This window comes from Bos javanicus, chromosome 2, assembly GCF_032452875.1.
Source record: "Bos javanicus breed banteng chromosome 2, ARS-OSU_banteng_1.0, whole genome shotgun sequence".
NCBI classification, from domain to species: domain Eukaryota; kingdom Metazoa; phylum Chordata; class Mammalia; order Artiodactyla; family Bovidae; genus Bos; species Bos javanicus.
The window spans coordinates 125,423,478-125,443,732 of NC_083869.1; the positions used below are offsets into that span (position 1 = coordinate 125,423,478).

A 20,255-nucleotide genomic window follows, 5' to 3' on the forward strand; every position below is an offset into this window, starting at 1 on the left:
TAGCTGCAAGCCCTCTTCAAGTCCCAGGACCTTGGGGAAGGCATGGGGGATATTGGCCCTGGGGGTGGGGATAGTGGGGGTCCCAGGACCCAGATCAGTAGGGGCGGCAGCTGAGGAGGCCTGTTTAGGCCTCGGAACAGGTTAGGTTCCAAAAGGAGAAGCTGGGGTGGAGCAGAACGGGAACAGAGAAAGTAGAAGCAGGGGCCTTGGGCCTGGGGAAGTGGGTGTGAGCCCAAGAGCATTTCCCCTGCACGTCCTAGCTGGGAGGGGATAGAAGCCGAAACTCCCTGCTCTCTGTGGCATCTACTTCTGTCCCAGAAAGGACTGCAGTGCTTGCGTGGCTAGCAAGCAGAGGGAAGGAAATGGGCTCAGTTCTGGGAGCAGGAGTCAGGCTTTGGGCTTCAAACACCACAAAAACCTCTGTGTAGTTTCTGGGTTTGGGGAAACAGCTGGGTCTGCAGTCTCCTCTCAGCAAAGATAAAAAGAAGTTCTCTGTCTCAAAATACTAAAAATACAGTTATCATGTAATCCAGCAATAATACTTCTAGGTATAACCCAAAAGAACAGAAAGCAGAGACTCAGACAGAAATTCAAATACCCACATGTTTATAGTAGTATTATTCACCATATCCAGAACGTCGAAAAATCCGTGTCCAGCAACCGATGAATAAACAAAACGTGGTGTGTATGTAAAGTGGAATATTATTAAGTCTAAAAAGGAAGGATAATCTGACACGTGCTACAACATGGATGAACCCTGAGGATATTATACTCAGTGAAATAAGCCAGTGACAAAAGGACAAATATCATGTGATTCCACTTACGTAAGATTTCTAGGGGCTTCCCTCATAGATCAGTCAGTAAATCATCTGCCTGCAATGCAGGAGACTCGGGTTCAATTCCTGTGTCGGGAAAATCCCCTGGAGAAGGAAACGCCAACCCACTCCAGTATTCTTGTCTGGAGAATCCCATGGACAGAGGAGCGTGGCGGGCTACAGTCCACGGAGTCACAAGAGTCGGACACGACTTAGCAACTAAAACCAAACCAAGGTATCTAGAGTAGACAAAACCATAGAGATGCAGAGTAGACGGGTGGTTGCCAGGGCCTGGAGAGAGGAAAAATTAAGAGTTATTACTTAGTGGGGATCAAGTTTCAGTTTCGTAAGATGAAAAATTTCTGGAGATTGGTATTACAACAACATGAACATACATTTTAAAAAATTAAATGTTTCTCTTTAGCTGCACTGGGTCTTCATTGCTGCGCACAGGTTTTCTCTAGTTGCCAAGAGCAGGGGCTTGCAGGCTTTTCACTACGGTGGTGTCTCTTGTTGTGGAGCACAGGCTCTAGGGCATGCGGGCTTCAGCAGTTGCAGGGCAAGGGCTCAGTCGTTACAGCTCATGGGCTCAGTCGTTACGGCTCATGGGCTCACTCGTTGCGGCGCATGGACTCAGTCGTTACAGCTCAAGGGCTCAGTAGTTGCGGCACGTGGGCTTAGTTGCCCTGCAGCACGTGGAATTTTCACAACCCCAGGATCAAACCCATGTCCCCTGCATTGGCAGGCAGATTCCTAACCACTGGACCACCAGGGAAGTCCAATGTGAATATACTTAACACTCCTGAATATGCCCTTAATGGTAAATTTTGTTATATGTGTTTTATTATGATCTTTTTTTAAAAGTTACTTCATAAAAAACAAAAAGTTATCTCAGACTGTTTCTAAGCCTAAATCTAATGTACAACGTTGTTTATTCTTCAGAAACAATCTGCCTGACTTTGAGGTCCAGGTTGTATTCAGTATTCCCTCAACCTTGGAACATGGCTCCATAGTCTCCGAGCAACATGTTTGCTGTTGGGAGTCCCGGGCCACTCTCATCCCAGACCCCTTGCGTCTGAAGGTTGAGAGCCTTCTCTGTCCCTGGTGCTCTGATTTTTCATGTGCTCAACCCTCTGCAGGGCTTTCCTTCTTGCTTCTGGGCACTTGTGAATCTCGTTAATACAGAGACTCTCGTTAATACAGAGACTCTCATTCTCAGTCCTAGAAACTTTCTTGTTTTGATTTTTTGTTGTTGTCTGTTTTTTTCTTTTTCTCCCTTTGGGAGTGACTTTTAGTCATATACTATAGCTTCTGGCCCAGTTCTCATCTCCTTGAGCTTCTTTGCTACTTTCCAGATTTCATAGACTTCATCTTCTAACCATTCCACCACTTTTTAAATTTTTATGCTTTTATATATTTTTAATTTTCAGGAAGGACCTTATGGTGCCTTCTTGAGACAGAAAACACCCTACCCAAGTCCTCCACCTACCACTTGTTTGTGGAAAAGCTTTATCCTCCTAGGCCTTCCTCGAGTTCCAAAGGATAAATTTAATCAGAGAAGTGAGAAAATGGAGAAACAAAGGAGAATAGTCAAGCAAGACAAAATAGTAATAGTTTAACCATTAAGCAAACTCAAGGACATTTAGTTACTCCTCAAGGGCTAGGGATAATATGCTGAGCCATATTCTTTGAGCTGTTTTTCAAATACTGAAACATTCATTATTGGAAAAAGTTAATTGTATGATGTCCACAAGCACATAGATCCCCAAAAGGCTGGAACCAGAATGTTGATGTTGACTCCTGATTTTCTCATCACTGACCAATCAAGAGAAAGTCCACATGCTAATCATATACCCCACAACCCCCCTCCCCTGTCTGTAAAACTTTTTCCCTGAAAGTCATCAGGACGTTTGGGCTTTTTGAGCCCTAACCCCTTGGCCTCCTTGCTCGGTGCCCTGCAATAAACGTTGTGCTTTCCTTCTCCATAACCCAGCATCAGTAGATTGGCTTTATTGCACACAGCGCAAGTTTGCTTTGGTAACACTTCTTTAAAATTCTGCTTTTAATTCATTCTGTTCTTATTTCATGGATATTACATATCACGAGGAAGAGAGGGAGGTGTCAAAAAATTGTCTTCTGCTTTGACTCACTCTTCCAGAGAAAAAACCTTAGAAGTAATTAAGAGATGACTGTTGGAGGATGGAGGAAATGAAAAGTTCCCACCAAACTGAGGCAGTCTCTGGAGACTGAAAATCGAGGCAAGCAGCTCCATAAATAGATCAGTTTATTAGAGAGTAACTTACTCACAGGGTGGGATCTGGTGGGCAATGATCCAGAAGCACAGAAGCTGCACTCTGCACCACTGAGGGGACACTGGGCAATTTAATAGTTAACCTAAGGGGTGGGGGTAGGTGCTTGGAAACAGGAAGTGCATTCCCAGATCAAGATTTATGAATGGGCAACTGGTCTGGTGGGCACTGGGAATACATCATGGACGGCCCTCATTAGTGTTTGGAGACTAATAGACCATAGAGGCTACCTGGTCATTAAACAGGATCTATCTATAATGAGGCTAAGGATTGTTAAACAGTATCTATTACTACAAACCTCTTGATGACAGAGAAGTTATTTACTGCACCGTCCAGTCCTGAGTAGGGTCAGTGGAAAGACAGCAGGAGCTGAATGGGCACAAGATGGTGTCAGTTATGCCAGAAGCCATAGACTCCAATCCTGACATCTTGATAATGTCTTGATGGCCATCCAGCTTTATCCATCATTGTTCTACAGCAGCCACACTAGGGTCAGATCTTGGAAGATGTCTTTCATTTCTCATTGGCAGCAAGAACAAAGGATTCCTACTAAACATAAAAACATACTAAGGACATACGGTTCCCCATTTACTCAGGAGAGAAGTAAGCCAGTGAGTAAAAGCATCAGCAAAGGAAACTTTGATTAATGACTGTTTTCATATGAGAAAGTGAATCAGTTATGTTGGATTCAGATGAAATTATATAAATGGACAGCATTGCTGCCCAGTAAAGGCACAAGCTCCTCCCTGCCCAGCTGTCAAACGTCTAAAACTGTATGGTTTGCATCACCCCTTTTCTCTTTCGAACAGTTTCCTGGTTTAATAAACAGATGCTCTGGAGGGGGTTATTCAAAGCTGATATGGGGAACTGTGCTTATGCCTGGATTACCAGAATGGCATTTACACCTGTGTATTGGGGAAGGAAAATAGATTTGGCCATTCCCAGCATGACATACTATGATGGACGTGCCACCTGGACTTCATAGTAGGAAATTATGGGGAACTTCCAGTAAGAACATGTGTATATACACATGGCCCGAGAGGGAAGGAAACCCCAAGGTGCATTACATCATTCTCCCATGGGGCAGATAAGCCACAAATAGGCTCCACATATCCAGATCCCTTGTGTGGGTGTCATAAAGAGGCCCCCTGTAGGAAGCTGCTTCTTTTCCTATCTATTCAGTATTTCACGCCTATGGGTCACCTGCAGACTTCATTAGGAAGCCACCTATAATATGTCTGTGATTTGTTTGGACATGGTTGGTCCTTTCTACACACATGTGAAACTATTTACTTCTCACTAGGACTTGAGCCCATGTGCCAGGACTCAAACCCAGCTAAAACCCACAGTCTTCCAACTGAGATCATAGACCTGCTTTCAGGACCTAATGAAGCTCAGGTTCCTGGTGTCTCATTGCAGAAAGAATTCAGTGAAAGAAAAAGTAATAGGTAAGAGGTGGATTTATTTAGAGAGAAACACACTCCACAGAGTGCGGGCCAGCTCAGAGGGCAAGAGAGGGCTTGGGAGAAACAGAGTGTGGGCCATTGCAAAAGGCAAGTTTGGCCTCAAAATGTGGTGTGGCTAGCTTTTTGTTGTTCGGTTGCTAAGTCGTGTCCGACTCTTTGCAACCCGCCCCATGGACTGCAGCATGCCAGACTTCCCTGTCCTTCACCATCTCCCAGAGCTTACTCAAAGTCATGTCCATTGAGTCGGTGATGCCATCCAACCATCTCATCCTTTGTCTCCCTCTTCCCCTCCGGCCCTCAATCCTTCCCAGCATCAGGGTCTTTTCCAATGAATCATTTCTTCACATCAGGTAGCTAAAGTATTGGAGCTTCAGCTTCAGGATCAGTCCTTCCAACGAACATTCAGGGTTGATTTCCTCTAGGATTGACTGGTTTGATCTCCTTGCTGTCCAAGGGACTCAAAAGAGTCTTCTCCGGTGCCAAAAATTCAAAAGATTTTTGGGCTGAGTAATTTCATAGGCTAATAAGTAGGAGGGTTATTCCAAGTATTTTGGGGAAGGGGTAGAAATTTCCAGGAATTGGGCCACCTCCCACTTTTTGATCTTGATGGTTGGTCTTGGAACTGTCATGGTACCTCTGGGTGTGTGTGGCCAGTCGCTCAGTCATGTTCGATTCTTTGTGACCCCATGACTATAGGCTGCCAGGCTCTTCTGTCCTTGAAGTTTTTCAGGCAAGGATACTGGAGTGGGTTGCCATTTCCTTCTGCAGAGGATCTTGGACTGCAAGAAGATCAAACAAGTCAATCTAAAGGAATTCAATCCTGAATATTCATTGGAAGGACTGATGCTGAAGCTGAAGCTCCAATACTTTGGCTACCCCATGTGAAGAACTGACTCATTGGAAGAGACCCTGATGCTGGGAAAGATTGAAGGCAGGAGAAGGGGACAACAGAGGAAGAGATGGTTGGATGACATCACTGACTCAATGGACATGACTTTGAGCAATCTCTGGGAGATGGTGATGGACAGGAAAGCCTGGCGTGCTGCAGTCCATGGGGTCGCAAAGAGTCAGACACGACTGAGCAACTGAACTACAATAGTGACTCCAAACAATATGCTAGTTGCCCTGGTGCAAAACTGGTCAAATGATTCCTAGATTCCCGGAGCTTAGCATATGGGATGGTTTCGGGTACTTGGGAGCTGAACATGGACTGCTGAGGTCAGTAGCCCATCCGAAACAGGAGGAAAGGGGGCAGAGCACACCCTTTGAAAGAATGTCATAGCCTGAGGACACAATGTAAACTGATTAGAATTAAATGGGTCCAGGATGGCAGACAAGCCGCCTTGGACTAGACCTGATCCTCAGTATTTATGCTCAGCTGTAACAGTGCAAAAGCAAGACCTACAAGACCTTTTAGAACTAACACCCAAAAAAGATGTCCTTTTCATTATAGGGGACTGGAATGCAAAAGTAGGAAGTCAAGAAACACCTGGAGTAACAGGCAAATTTGGCCTTGGAATATGGAATGAAGCAGGGCAAAGACTAATAGAGTTTTGCCAAGAAAATGCACTGGTCATAACAAACACCCTCTTCCAACAACACAAGAGAAGACTCTATACATGGACATCACCAGATGGTCAACACCGAAATCAGATTGATTATATTCTTTGCAGCCAAAGATGGAGAAGCTCTATACAGTCAGCAAAAACAAGACCAGGAGCTGACTGTGGCTCAGACCATGAACTCCTTATTGCCAAATTCAGACTGAAATTGAAGGAAGTAGGGAAAACCACTAGACCATTCAGGTATGACCTAAATCAAATCCCTTATGATTATACAGTGGAAGTGAGAAATAGATTTAAGGGCTTAGATCTGATAGATAGAGTGCCTGATGAACTATGGAATGAGGTTCGTGACATTGTACAGGAGACAGGGATCAAGACCATCCCCATGGAAAAGAAATGCAAAAAAGCAAAATGGCTGTCTGAGGAGGCCTTACAAATAGCTGTGAAAAGAAGAGAAGTGAAAATCAAAGGAGAAAAGGAAAGATATAAACATCTGAATGCAGGGTTCCAAAGAATAGCAAGAAGAAATAAGAAAGCCTTCTTCAGCGATCAATGCAAAGAAATAGAGGAAAACAACAGAATGGGAAAGACTAGAGATCTCTTCAAGAAAATCAGAGATACCAAAGGAACATTTCATGCAAAGATGGGCTCGATAAAGGACAGAAATGGTATGGACCTAACAGAAGCAGAAGATATTAAGAAGAGATGGCAAGAATACACAGAAGAACTGTACAAAAAGATCTTCACAACCCAGATAATCACGATGGTGTGATCACTGACTTAGAGCCAGACATCCTGGAATGTGAAGTCAAGTGGGCCTTAAAGCATCACTACGAACAAAGTTAGTGGAGGTGATAGAATTCCAGTTGAGCTATTCCAGATCCTGAAAGATGATGCTGTGAAAGTGCTGCACTCAATATGCTAGCAAATTTGGAAAACTCAGCAGTGGCCACAGGACTAGAAAAGGTCAGTTTGCATTCTAATCCCAAAGAAAGGCAATGCCAAAGAATGCTTAAACTACCGCACAATTGCACTCATCTCACACGCTAGTAAAGTAATGCTCAAAATTCTCCAAGCCAGGCTTCAGCAATATGTGAACCGTGAACTTCCTGATGTTCAAGCTGGTTTTAGAAAAGGAAGAGGAACCAGAGATCAAATTGCCAACATCTGCTGGATCATGGAAAAAGCAAAAGAGTTCCAGAAAAACATCTATTTCTGCTTTATTGACTATGCCAAAGCCTTTGACTGTGTGAATCACAATAAACTGTGGAGAATTCTGAAAGAGATGGGAATACCAGACTACCTGATCTGCCTCTTGAGAAATTTGTATGCAGGTCAGGAAGCAACAGTTAGAACTGGACATGGAACAACAGACTGGTTCCAAATAGGAAAAGGAGTATGTCAAGGCTGTATATTGTCACCCTGCTTATTTAACTTATATGCAGAGTACATCATGAGAAACGCTGGACTGGAAGAAACACAAGCTGGAATCAAGATTGCCAGGAGAAATATCAATAACCTCAAATATGCAGATGACACCACTCTTATGGCAGAAAGTGAAGAGGAACTCAAAAGCCTCTTGATGAAAGTGAAAGTGGAGAGTGAAAAAGTTGGCTTAAAGCTCAACATTCAGAAAACGAAGATCATGGCATCTGGTCCCATCACTTCATGGGAAATAGATGGGGAAACAGTGGAAACAGTGTCAGACTTTATTTTGGGGGGCTCCAAAATCACTGCAGATGGTGACTGCAGCCATGAAATTAAAAGACGCTTACTCCTTGGAAGGAAAGTTATGACCAACCTAGGTAGCATATCCAAAAGCAGAGACATTACTTTGCCAACAAAGGTCCGTCTAGTCAAGGCTATGGTTTTTCCTGTGGTCATGTATGGATGTGAGAGTTGGACTGTGAAGAAGGCTGAGCACCGAAGAATTGATGCTTTTGAACTGTGGTGTTGGAGAAGACTCTTGAGAGTCCCTTGGACTGCAAGGAGAGCCAACCAGTCCATTCTGAAGGAGATCAGCCCTGGGATTTCTTTGGAGGGAATGATGTTAAAGCTGAAACTCCAGTACTTTGGCCACCTCATGTGAAGAGTTGACTCATTGGAAAAGACTCTGATGCTGGGAGGGATTGGGGGCAAGAGGAGAAGGGGACGACAGAGGATGAGATGGCTGGATGGCATCACTGACTCAATGGACGTGAGTCTGGGTGAACTCCGGGAGTTGGTGATGGACAGGGAGGCCTGGCATGCTTCGATTCATGGGGTCTCAAAGAATCAGACACGACTGAGTGACTGATCTGATCTGATCTGATCTGATGATCAAACATAGAACTTTCATCAATAGGAATCAGATCACCAAGGGGATTTGGGGTCACCAACCCAAGTCATTATCCCCATTAGGTTCGGATGAACAGATGCACTGTCCACAACTTCCTCTGGGCTCTGGAGAGCAACAGGTTGCAGACCCAGCAGGCAAAACTACTGTGGACTTCCATGTTTGGGGGGCCAGGGAAGGGAGACATTTCCCGTAGCTGGAGTCAGGAAGATCATGAGGCAAACACCCGGTGGTGAAACAGATTCCATAAGGGAAGAAGATAAGGCAGATCCTCACTCACTGTAGCCATTTGATCTCTGCCGGCTAAGACCACGCCTGGTTTCGGCATTTTTCGCCATGGTGCCATGATGCCACATGTTTTGTCCTTTAATGTCTTCAGTAGGTAAACTGAAATTACACAGGGGCCTCAGTGGGAACCCACATGGCTAACCCCACTTCAACTCCTGGGCTATTTTTCAGAAGAGATGATCTGGGTCTGTGTGGGGCCCATTCCCGTATAAAATCTCAGAATGAAGGCAATACCAAGACAAGTCCCATCACCCAAGGGCTTAGGATAAAAGTCACCCAGGAGGTGAGACCAGTTTAAATACCAGTGAACTAAGTAACACCAGGCGGGAAGTCCAGGAACAGCTGCAAAGCAAACAAACAAAAACAAGACCTTCCTCCCAGTGGACAGGCAAAGACATCCCTTTTGTACCTGCTTTCTCAGCGCCCTGGTTGTCCAAGCCGTTCACATGCAGATTGTCAGATCCAAGGGGATCAACCTTGCAATGTGCTGTCGAAGATACGCCTGTTAAGGTGGCTTTTAGCATCTAGTTAGGGGCAACCCACTTCAGTATTCTTGCCTGGGAAATCCCATGGACAGAGGAGCCTGGCGGGCTACAGTCCAGGGGGATCACAAAGAGTCGGGCAGGACTGAGCACGAGCAAGATAGGGACTTCCCTGCTGTCCCAGTGGCTCAGACTGCACTCGCGATGCAGGGGGCTGGGTTCCATCCCTGGTCAGGGAACTAGATCCCACATGCGGCAGCTAGATCCCATATATCACGGCTAAGACTCAGTGCAGCCAAATAAATAAATACTTAAAAAAAAATCCAATTAACCAGTCTAGTTGTAGTGGGATTGTAAAGAAAATGTAAAGTCCAAAAACTTCGTCAGGCTTCTGCCCACTCTTGTATTTCATGTCCACTGAAATGAGTTCCTTGATCACCATCAATATGGGCCAGCGTTCCTTATCTTAACTTCCAATTTTGACAGTCCTTTGATTGTAATGGCCCGATTGGCTCTTACTGGCAAAGGTCTCCACTGATCCAGTGGCAGTATGGGTACAGGTTTAAAGCACGTGGATACCCTTCCAACACCCACTAAAACCCTATGTAATCCACTCGCCATCTGGGAACCAGATGGTCAGAGCATCTGATGTTACCTGCTGGGATGTCTCAAGGGTCAGCACCTCAAATGATCTACAGCTTGGGAATCCATATATTTGAGGATAAACAGAGCCTTTTTCCTTTGAGTGGAGCCATTCTGCCACATCAGAGGGGGTCTATAATTCCTCCAGTAACAGGGTTCTTGATCTGGTTAATGCACCAGCTACATGGCTGTCAGGTAGAGTGAAGGGTGAATGGGCTGAAATGAGCCACATGGGCACATTGACACCTGGTTGCCTGCAGGCAGTCCAAATACCAGCCCATAATTCAACCCCTGCAGAGGTTTATTGAATGTTTTCCAGTTATCTCGATGCCACTGAGACATCCACATTGTCAAGCCTTTCCACACGGCCTAATTGCCCGTGGCAAGGTTGAGGGGCACTGGACTGGTGAGTAGTCACCACCTTGAGTTCTGCCCACCGACTGCTTTGTCTACTCCCTTCCCGAACCAGATGACGTCAGAATCCAAACGAGTTGTCCAGTACGGAGGTGGGTTGCCCCTACAGCTGCCTTCCATGTGCCATGCACGAGAGGGGGCGTTCCACACCTTCTCATACCTGTGCTTTACAGAGGGCACCACAGAGGAGCGGCAGAGCGGCTCTGGTGGCCACTGGGCCTAATGAAACCGAAACACCTGAGAGAGAGGATCGGTGTAAAAGGTGCTTCTCTGTTGAAGGTATGAATGCACTTGTGTAAAGTACTCAGCTGTGCACGGGCACACTTAGGTTTTGAAAGCAGGTCCTTAATCCATCAGCCCACAGGCAGAGGAGTCAGTAAGCTGAAGGGTAAGCTGGCGGTCAGATCCTCGGTTTGTTGTAAAGCTAGGGAAACTGCTATGAATTGAAAATACCTCCTGCCATATCGGGGCTTCCCTGGTGGCTCAGTTGGTAAGGAATCCACCCGCAATGCAGGACACCTGGGTTCGATCCCTGAGTTGGGAAGATCCCCTGGAGAAGGGAACGGCTACCCACTCCAGTATTCTGGCCTGGAGAATTCCACGGACAGAGGAGCCTGGCAGGCTACAATCCATGGGGTCGCCATATCCGTAAGAAATGACACAGCCATCAGCAATTTCTGCCAACCAGCAGATGCTGCCACTCCCTACGGTGACGGCTGGGGAGCTGGGGGAATGCAAGAAGCAGCCATCTGCCATTCCTTTAGATGAACAAGGAAACAGGATTGGCCCCAGATAGCTGAGGTGCATATGAAGGAATGAGGAATGAATTCAGTGAGCCCAGAGACTTGCATCTTCCCATACAGAGAATACCAAATTCTTTAACTTGATACCTGATCTTTGTTGTTCAGACTGCCTGCTCCCTTTGTTGCAAATTTGTATATAGCCTGCCTCCCCACCCTCCAGCCCCCACCTCCTTGGAGCAGAGCTACTGAGATGCTGTCTCAGAGCTACTGAGCTACTGAGAGCTACCAAGATGCTGTCTCCCGGGTTCAGAGTCCTAAACATTCCCACCAGATAAAATGACTCTCCACTTTCAGGTTGGGACCGTATCTTTTAGTTAACACTGCTATGGATTGTTTTTCTATAGGACTAGACCAGTTCTGTGGGCATCACCGAAGCATCTCTGACACAATGGACATGAGTTTGAGCAAGCTCCGGGAGTTGGCGATAGCACTTCTGGCGTGCTGCAGTTCATGGGGTCACAAAGAGTCAGATACGACTGAGCGAGTGAACTGAGCTGAACTGAGACCAGTTCTCTGCCCCTTTCTGTAACTGAGACCAGAATCCCAGAAGGGCTCTTTTCCCATTTTGTTGCTGTCAAACAGTTCCCATTCAAAGCCTTCCAGATGTACACTTATGTCCAATTCACTCCTTGTGTTCAGCATTAACATGCTCTGTCCTTGGACGTGTTTGACAACCCATTTGGTCTTTTAAAAAGGCTCTTGTTGTGGGATATTCCAGCCCCAGATTGTCACTTTTTTACTAAAGCATATAGGGTCTTAATATCTGGGCAAGTGGGGATGGAGGAAAAAAGGCCCCCTCAGCCCTATAAAGGCTGGTAACTCTTACATTACAGGATGTGGATACGCCTGTGTTTTTATCAAAGACAGTCTCAGGCATCCCTTTGGTCTCACCAGACCAGAGAACACCCAAGAACTTGACCCACTGTCCCGGTCTTTGCGTTTACTTGTCAGCGTTTACTTCTCATCTTCAAGATTTTAAGTGTTCCTGAAAAGATGCAGTGGCTTGGGAAAGACAGCAAGTCATCACAGGTTATCATGATATCACCAGTGTAATAACAGAGAACAAAAGAGGGAGAAAGTCCTGGGCCACCATCCCATATAGCAGGACTGTGCTGATAACCAGGAGTCAGGACAGTAAAAGCCCATTGTCTCCCTTCCCATGGGAAGGCACATTGGTTCCAGGACTCCCCGTCTAAGGGTAAGCTGAGAAAGGCATTAGAAGAATCCAAGACACAACATTATGTCTTGAGAGACAAGATCGTATCCAAGACTCTGGCTGTGTTTGGAACTCTCACACAGAGGTGGGGTGTTAGCTGTTAAAGTCTCTGTAGTCTCCGTCATGGACCAGGTGCTGTTTGGTTTTTCATCCAGCCACGTGGGGCTACTGAACGGGCTTTGTGCCAGTCTTATAAAGCCTGTGTGCAGGCGTGTTAGGGGAAGCACACTGACTGAAACTGCCCACCCTGGCCAGGCACCATAGCAACCATTTGCATGAGCTGTTTTATGACAGGAGGCCCTGGTAAGGAACACGGACCTAATAAGCCACCGCCAACCGGAAGTGTTCGGGAAAGGTCAAGAGGAGACACCACCACCTCCCAGAATCCTTCTCTCTGGCATCCATCTTGGCTGAACAAGGCGTGCACCACCAGGAAGGACTCTGAGTCAGGATGACTGGCTAAAGACAACCCGGAAACTAATCCCATCACATAAAACCCGAGACTTCGAGCCATGAGCCACGAGGAAGAGCTCTTCTCCTGGGTTCCCTTACTCTGCTGCTCTCCACTTGGGCGCCCTTTCCCAATAAAATCTCTTACCTTGTCAGCACGTGTCTCCTCAGACAAGTCATTTCCGAGTGTTAGACAAGAGCCCAGTTTCGGGCCCTGGTAGGGGTCCCCCTTCCTGCAGCAGGCGTGCTAAGTCGCTTCAGTCATGTCCGACTCTTTTGTGGCTCCATGGACTGTAGCCCTCCAGGCTCCTCTGTCCATGGGATTTCCCAGGCAAGAATGCTGGAACAGGTTGCCATTTCCTACTCCAGGGGATCTTCCCAACCCAAGTATCAAACTCGCATCTCTTACATCGCCTGCATTGGCAGACGGATTCTCTACCACTAGCACCACCTGGGAAGCCCCTTATAACCCCCAGCTTCTCTAATTCCTTGATGGTGGCCTGTTCTCCCTGTCCCCCAGGTAGGCGATATTGTTTTATTCACCACTCTTCAAAGGACAGGCAGTATTATAGGGTCCCCTTTAGCTTGATCGCTGGCATCTGTAAACGGAACTCACCCATGGTGGTTGCAAGGCCCAGGCTCTGTAGGTCACCCACATGCACCTTATTGGGTATGGACGAAGTAGAAACCAGAAAGGGACAGGGAGGCAGCCTTCTGCTCTGTAAATACGAGTGCGTTTGTTTCACTGTTTGGCCTTCATGTCCATCAGTGGTTCGAATTTCCCTTTGGAACTTGGATGGATTCCCATGAATCAGGGTACATTCAACACCAGTATCAGCTAAAGCCAGAATAGTCTGTTTATTGATGGAGGATAAAGAAATAGTTCAACAGGGGGCCTCCACTTGCCTCCTATAGCCGGCACCAAGGACCAAGCTTGACCCCACACCGATGTCTAGAAGTTGGGGTACCCACCCCTGTTCTTCATGTTCCCACAGCAATGGGACACAGGGGTGTGCTTCTTCCCCTTTTACTCATGCTATTAGGGGGGTAAGCTAGTTTTGTTTGGGTAATGCTTCTCATAGGGCGAAAAGGACTGAATTAGGGTGTTTATCCATATTATCCTTAGAGGGTCCCAGCTAATACAGTTATTGAACCAAACTTGGGTCCACTTGCCCAAGGGCAGTAAAGCCAGTCTTCTGACACCAGGATGTGGTAAAGGCAAGTGCAGTGTTTACTGCAGGGTGCCAAGCAAGAAATCCAGGGCAGCTGATGCTCAAGAGACCCAAACTCCCCAACGGCTATTAAGGAAAGGTTTTTAAAGACCGGGTGAGGGAGAGGGTTTTGAGGTGTGTGATCAGTGCATGGACATTCTTCTGACTGGTTGGTGGTAAGGTAATCAAGAGTTAACATCAGCTTTCTGGTTCCAACTGATCTGGGGTCTACGTGCTTATGGGCAACATACAGAACTTCTTCCACCCTGTGGGCTTTCAGTATCTGCAAAACAGCTCAAAAGACGGGGCTCAGGATATTATCTCTAGCCCTAAAGGAGGAGCTAAAGGCCGTTGACTTTGTTTTATGGATAAACGATTATTATTTTGTCTTGCTTGACTCTTTTCCTTTGTTCCTGCATTTTCTCAACTTTCCTGAGTAAATATATCCTTTGGAACTTGGGAAAGCGTAGGAGGCTAAAGTTTTTCTACAAACAAGAGGCGGGGGAAGTGCATGCTGGGGTTCTGTCCTGGGAAGGCCCCATAGCATCCTGCTCACTTACCATACTAGATATTGTCATAATTGTTTGCGAGAAATTCTAGTTGGGCCTCTTTCTTAGTTGCCTCACTTTTTGGTTTTTTCTCTTTGGCTTTATCTACCCACCTACTTCCCTTATGTCAGACCTTTTCAGATTCACTCAGATCAGCTGTCACAGCTGCCATCATCTGAATGTGTTGATTAACCATGGGGCCAAACCTGAAGCCACGGTCCAGTACCAAGTTCCTGGAGCGGACTGCAGGATACGATCCTTCGTGCTTGCTGTAGATAACTTGGAAATTAGGAGCACAGATGGCACATTTCACTTCCGACCCCCTCACTATTTCCTGTGTGTCTTCCATACAGACCCATCGTAAAGGTGAAGGTTACACATCCCCCTCATTTGTCCAAGCCAGGTGTATACCTGCAGGTACCCCTTCAATCCAGTTGGCGAGGCAACCCTGGCTTTCTCCCAGCCCAGCTGCACACGAACGTTGCCAGAGGGCAGCCTGCACCGCTGTCGTTCAGTCGCTCAGTCATGTCCGACTCTCTGTGACCCAAGGGCCTGCAGCACGCCGGGCTTGCCTGTCCTTCACTATCTTCTGGAGTTTGCTCAAACTCATGTCCATTGAGTCAGTGATGCCATCCAAACATTTTATCCTCAGTCGCCCCTTTCTCCTCCTGCCCTCAATCTTTCCCAGAATCAGGGTCTTTTCCAATGAGTCAGTTCTTCGCATCAGGTGGCCAAAGTATTGGAGCTTCAGCTTCAGGATCAGCCCTTCCAATGAATATTCAGGGCTGATTTCCTTTAGGATTGACTGGTTTGATCTCCTTGCTGTCCAAAGGACCCTCAAGAGTCTTCTCCAGCACCACAGTTCGAACGCATCAGTTCTTCAGTGCTCAGTCTTCTTGATGGCCCAGCTCTCACATCCATACATGACTACTGGAAAAACCATAGCTTTGACTAGATGGACCTTTGTAGGCAAAATGATGTCTCTGCTTTTAAATTCGCTCTCTAGGTTTGCCATAGCTTTCCTTCCAAGAAACAAGCATCTTTTAATTTCATGGCTGCAGTCACCATCTGCAATGATTTTGGAGTTCAGAAAAATAAAATCTGCCACTGTTTCCATTTTTCTCCCTTCTATTCGCCATGAAGTGGTCTTTATTTTTCAGCCACACGTCACAGCTTGTGGGGTGTCATTTCCCCAACCAGGGATTGAACTCAGTGAAAATGCTGAATCCAAAGCAGTAGACCATCAGGGAACTCCCGCTTGGGTTTTAGTTTGAATCAGAGGTCATTTTCGGGTCTCCTTCCTATATAATTATGTCCTCATCTTCTGATGAGTGTTTATCCCAAGAATCCCACCTCTTGGGGTTCCAGTTCTCTCTTTCACTTCTGTGTGCTTCTCCTGTTGTATTTTCTTTGGCAAAACGTCCGAGGTGGGGAAGCAGCGAGGTGTCTGGATGTCCCTCTCTAAAGCCTGCACCTCTTTTGTCGTCTCTCGTACCCTGCTGAGCTGCAGTGCCTCTTCTGTGCTAATCCTCAGGGCCCACAGTAAAGGCCATGCAAAGCTGATAGCTAGCTCACTTTCTTTTTTCCACTTTTGCTTTCCCACCGCTTGGGTTAATACTCCTAGTAAGCCCTCTGGCATTTTCCTGGCACCCTGTGCTCACTCACTGGCCTGGAAGCATTCCACAAACCTCACCAGGTCACCCTGTGTGGGAGTAGCTTGCCAGCCTGGGATTCCCCCACCAACAACAGGCTCCCTCACCCCAGCCCCCTACACTACCCCTTTGCCCATTTCTGTGTCGTTTTCAGTCTCCTAGCTGGTTTGCCAATTGTTGGCTACAGGAGGTAACAAAAACCAAACTGAGAAGTATCTTTTTTTTTTTGGCCCGCCTCAAGGCTTGCAGAATCTTAGCTCCCCGACTAGGAGTCAAACCCAGGGCTATGGCATTGAAAGTGTCGAGTCCTAACCACTGGACCTCCAGGGAAGTCCCTGAGAATCAGGCATCCTGAGATCAAAAAAACAAGGCAGGCTGCTTCATATAATTGGTGGATCGGTTTATTCTAGGGTCTCTTCCTCACAGGGTGGGGACAGACAATGAAATAGAAACATTTGCAGCTGCAGTATTCACTACTGAGGACCCACTGGGGACAGCGTTATGGTTAACCTAGGGGGTGGGGTACACGCTTGGAAACAGGAACTTTTTCTAAAAGTTACCCATGTATAAACCCAAGTCAAGGTTTATAAGTGGGTAGCTAGTCTCATGGGTACCAGGAATAGTCAGCAAAGGTCTTCATCACTGTTTGGAGACTAACAGAGCATAGAACCACATGAACCTAACAATTATTAAACAGCATCTATTACTACAAATCCCTTGATGACAGAGAAGTGATGTGCCACACAGTACATTCCTGGCTAGGGTCAGTGGAAGGAAGGACAGGAGAAGCTGAATGGGCCCAAGATAGTGTCAGTTATGCTAACAGTCATACTGTTATAACATGACAATTATCACGTTACCGAAAGAGTGCGGGATCTGGCTGCTCACTGCTCAAAAGCCAATAAACAAGCCAAGTTGGCGGAAAGGAAAGTTTGCTGTATTTCAGATGCTGGCAACTGGGGCCCGGGGTGAGGGGCGGAAGTCTATTCAAAGGCCGACTCCTCACCACTGGCAGCCAGTGGCAGGAGGTTTATAGACAGAAGTATAAGTGAAGTCATTCAGTCGTGTCGGACTCTTTGCAACCCCATGGACTGTGGCCTACCAGGCTCCTCCATCCATGGGATTTTCCAGGAAAGAGTACTTTATAGACAGAAGGAAGGGGCTACCTGCAGAAACAGCACAGTCAGCTCTGACAGTCACCTTCATATCGGTCATCAGTGGTCTGACCAATGTCATCTTGATTGTTTTAGGGACAGTTAATCTTCAGGTCCAGGGTTGGTTTGTTTCCCTTTCTTTGAGGCCATTCTCGGAATTGTGGCCGCTCATGTGGTCAAGTGGTGCATTCTGGTCATCATGTAGTTAACTTCTCCACCTGGGGTTTCAGCATCTATAAGACAGCTCACAGGATATGACTCAGAATATTACATATAGCCACTGAGCAGGAACTGAATATTATGTATAGCCACTGAGCAGGAACTAAAGATTCTTGACTATGCTTAATGACTACATTATTACTGTTTGGTCTCCTTTGTTTTTCACATGTTCTCATTTCTCTGATTGAATTTTTTCTTTTTTTTTCCCAAATCACCACCAATGCATTTATTTATGGGAGAAAGGGTCAGATCTTATTAGGTACTTTAAACTGGATACGACTAGAGACATTGGTCTGCCTAACATCTGAGAGTTCACGATTGCACAGATAACCATATCCTGCACGTGAGGCATCACCGTGGGGCATCACCCAACCTTGACCTTGACCAGGATTGGCTGGGGGTGAGGGGGGATACATTCTGAGCAGTCATACGATTTCCCATTTAGAATGTGCTGTCTTCTCAGACAAGTAGTGTTGAGAAAAACAAAGATAGGCTCCTAGCCAAGGCCTGGACGTGATGGCCCTGGTGAAAGGGGCTCACATCCTATATACAAAGCAAGAGGGCGAAGCTCCCAGCTGAGCTGCGCGATGAGAGCAGGGGTGACTTGAAAGGTGTGAGTTGGGGGTGGGACCTGAACTCATGAGCCTCTGCCCATGCAACGTGGGCCTCCACAAGCCTGTCTCTGGCCCCTGCACGAGGCAGACTCGGGAAATCTGCAGAGTAAGAGTAATGGGGGAAATCTGCCCCCATTCCCCAGCTCCACCCCACCTTCCCTGGGTCTAAGAGTGCCCAGTCCACTGGACACAGCCTCACCCCCACCCAGTCCCTGCTTCTGGACAGACGCATGGGAAATATGGAAACATGCCCAGCCATGCTAGAGCACCTGTAGGTGATTCTGGGGTGGTCGTCTGACAGGTGCCCCAAGATGATCAGACCTCACCTGCGGTGGCCAAGCTGAGACAGCGTGGTTTTGCTTTTTTAGGTGATTCAGCTTACCCCAGGGCAAACCACGCTCCTGATGACACCCGGTGGAAAAGCAGGCTGGAGCCTTGGAAGAGCTGGCCCTGCACACTCAGGTACTTCCAGAGGTGGATCCAAGATTTGAATACTGGGGACTAAGGAGGGAGCCCAGCCTGCAGCCCGCAGTCCTTCCTGGCCAAGAAATCACCAACCAGCAGGAAGGAGGAGGTCAGCAGGCTCACTGCAATCCCCATCAGAAATTTGGTGTCAGCCCAGATGGCCAGCGCCTGGCTGAACTGGGAACCTAGATTCTGGTCGTTCCCCAGCCACCCCCCAAGGGCGTCACTCACGCTGTCATCCACTAGGTAGGCACTGATGAAGTGGGCCAGCAGGTTACAGCCCCACAAGAAAATTTCCCAGGAGGTGGGGGTTTAAGCATATAAAGAATCCCAGCAGGCCCTCTTCTTTAAAAATCTTCCCAGTGGAGGTCAGCACACCACTGGACTTGGCCTCCCATCCCACAAACTGGACTATGCAGCGCGCCGAGACGACTTGCAGGGGGAGGGCCAGCATGTGCGACCACCCATGGCATCATCATCGAATAGGAGGTCTCCTTCAACACCTTCTTCAGAGACGTCTTCATGTCATCCTTGTTGGAAACCTGCTGGATCTCATCTGGTACCTTCTTCCTGCTGCCCTGGGTCACTGTGGAGAGGGCATTGGACGTCAGCCTGGGGGCTCAGGCTAGGAGCAGCCCTGTCTTTCCGTCCACTCACACGATGTGCTTGGCGTGTGAGGTAAAGGACCTTCCTCCCCAGTACATTGGTCCCAGTGGTGGGGGGGCCTCATCTCATGACCCACCTGGATGAGCAGCAGTCACGCCCAGTGGTGACTGAGCACCATCACTTCTGCACCCAGCGCCATGAAAAGAGCCCCAGTGGGCAGGGTGTTGTCCCCGGAGCCCAAGTCCCCAGACATGCCGTCCGTCCTGTGGGCGGAGGGCTGCTGCTGCAGGCTGAGGGGGGCACAGAGGTGCAGGCTGTGGATCCTGGAGCCCAGACCTCGGCTCCCGCCGCCCCACAGCGAGCTCCGGCTCCAGCTCTGGCTCTTGCCGTCCCTGCGGCACCGCTGGGAGCCTAAACTTATTCTTTGAACAAGTTGTCCACAGACAAAAGGCAGGCAGAGGACCTGATGGGGAAAGACCATAGCACCCTATTCCCTTTCAGTGATTCAGTCCAGTTCAGTTCAGTTCAGTTGCTCAGTCGTGTCCAACTCTTTGCAACCCAATGAATTGCAGCACACCAGTCCTCCCTGTCCATCACCAACTCCCAGAGTTTACTCAAACTCATGTCCATCAAGTCGGTGATGCCATCCAGTCATCTTATCCTCTGTTGTCCCCTTCTCCTCCTGCCCCTAATCCCTCCCAGCATCAGGGTCTTTTCCAATGAGTCAACTCTTCGCATGAGGTGGCCAAAGTACTGGAGTTTCAGCTTCACTATCAGTCCTTCCAATGAACACCCAGGACTGATCTCCTTCAGAATGGACTGGTTGGATCTCCTTGCAGTCCATGGGACTCTCACACATCTTCTCCAACACCACAGTTCAAAAGCATCAATTCTTCGCCACTCAGCTTTCTTCACAGTCCAACTCTCATATCCATATGTGACCTCTGGGAAAACCATAGCCTTGACTAGACAGACCTTTGTTGGCAAAGTAATGTCTCTGC

At 47.5% G+C, this 20,255-nt stretch overlaps 1 pseudogene; it reads right to left on the minus strand.

Moving 5' to 3' along the window:
* Positions 1 to 16,267: 16,267 nt before the first annotated feature.
* Positions 16,268 to 19,910, minus strand: LOC133232244 (mitochondrial carrier homolog 1-like; annotated as a pseudogene).
* Between the last annotated feature and the right edge of the window lie 345 nt (positions 19,911 to 20,255).